A 2,212-nucleotide genomic window follows, 5' to 3' on the forward strand; every position below is an offset into this window, starting at 1 on the left:
GCGACACGAACTTCGTATATCGCGGTCTAAAGGTCCTTAACCTGGAAGTTCTGCACACACTATACCTTGTTCGGAAGCTTGTGATGAGGCCAACAAGCTGGCAAAAGGACAGGTTTTGAAACCCAGTAATTGCAGAAAATTTAAGATATAGCGCATCAATGCCAGTAGTACCCCTATGTGCAGTCAGTCTAACAGCAATGCCTGCAAGCGCCCGCGACACGACTTCGTATATCGCGGTCTAAGGTACCTTAACCTGGGAAGTTCTGCACAACTATGCCTTGTTCGGAAGCTTGTGATGAGGCCAACAAGCTGGCAAAAGGACAAGTTTTGAAACCAGTGTTTGCGGAGAAATTTAAGATATAGCGCATCAATGCCAGTAGTACCCCTATGTGCAGTCAGTCTAACAGCAATGCCTGCAAGCGCCCGCGACACGAACTTCGTATATCGCGGTCTAAAGGTACCTTAACCTGGGAAGTTCTGCACAAACTATACCTTGTTCGGAAGCTTGTGATGAGGCCAACAAGCTGGCAAAAGGACAGGTCTTGAAACTCAGTGGTTGCTGAGAAAATTTAAGATATAGCGCATCAATGCCAGTAGTACCACTATGTGCAGTCAGTCTAACAGCAATTCCTGCAAGCGCCCGCGACACGAACTTCGTATATCGCGGTCTAAAGGTATCCTAACCTTAGAAGTTCTGCACACACTATACCTTGTTCGGAAGCTTGTGATGAGGCCAACAAGCTGGAAAAGGACAGGTCTTGAAACCCAGTGGTTGAGGAGAAAATTTAAGATATAGCGCATCAATGCCAGTAGTACCCCTATGTGCAGTCAGTCTTACAGCAATGCCTGCAAGCGCCCGCGACACGAACTTCGTCTATCGCGGTCTAAAGGTACCTTAACCTGAGAAGTTCTGCACAAACTATACCTTGTTCGGAAGCTTGTGATGAGGCCAACAAGCTGGCAAAAGGACAGGTTTTGAAACTCAGTGGTTGCAGAGAAAATTCAAGATATAGCGCATCAATGCCAGTAGTACCCTTATGTGCAGTCAGTCTAACAGCAATGCCTGCAAGCGCCCGCGACACGAACTTCGTATATCGCGGTCTAAAGGTACCTTAACCTGGGAAGTTCTGCACAAACTATACCTTGTTCGGAAGCTTGTGATGAGGCCAAAGCTGGCAAAAAGACAGGTCTTGAAACTCAGTGGTTGCTGGAAAATTTAAGATATAGCGCATCAATGCCAGTAGTACCCACTATGTGCAGTCAGTCTAACAGCAATGCCTGCAAGCGCCCGCGACACGAACTTCGTATATCGCGGTCTAAAGGTACCTTAACCTGGGAAGTTCTGCACAAACTATACCTTGTTCGGAAGCTTGTGATGAGGCCAACAAGCTGCAAAGGAGGACGTCTTGAAACTCAGTGGTTGCTGAGAAAATTTAAGATATAGCGCATCAATGCCAGTAGTACCCCTATGTGCAGTCAGTCTAACAGCAATGCCTGCAAGCGCCCGCGACACGAACTTCGTATATCGCGGTCTAAAGGTATCTTAACCTTGGAAGTTCTGCACACACTATACCTTGTTCGGAAGCTTGTGATGAGGCCACAAGCTGGCAAAAGGACAGGTCTTGAAACCCAGGTTTGCGGAGAAAATTTAAGATATAGCGCATCAATGCCAGTAGTACCCCTATGTGCAGTCAGTCTAACAGCAATGCCTGCAAGCGCCCGCGACACGAACTTCGTATATCGCGGTCTAAAGGTACCTTAACCTGAGAAGTTCTGCACAAACTATACCTTGTTCGGAAGCTTGTGATAAGGCCAACAAGCTGGCAAAAGGACAGGTCTTGAAACTCAGTGGTTGCTGAGAAAATTTAAGATATAGCGCATCAATGCCAGTAGTACCCTATGTGCAGTCAGTCTAACAGCAATGCCTGCAAGCGCCCGCGACACGAACTTCGTATATCGCGGTCTAAAGTACCTTAACCTGGGAAGTTCTGCACAAACTATACCTTGTTCGGAAGCTTGTGATGAGGCCAACAAGCTGGCAAAAGGACAGTTCTTGAAACTCAGTAATTGCGAGAAAATTTAAGATATAGCGCATCAATGCCAGTAGTACCACTATGTGCAGTCAGTCTAACAGCAATTCCTGCAAGCGCCCGCGACACGAACTTCGTATATCGCCGTCTAAAGGTATCTTAACCTGGAAGTTCTGCACACA

Source organism: Patiria miniata, unplaced genomic scaffold, assembly GCF_015706575.1.
Source record: "Patiria miniata isolate m_02_andy unplaced genomic scaffold, ASM1570657v1 HiC_scaffold_5, whole genome shotgun sequence".
Taxonomy (NCBI): domain Eukaryota; kingdom Metazoa; phylum Echinodermata; class Asteroidea; order Valvatida; family Asterinidae; genus Patiria; species Patiria miniata.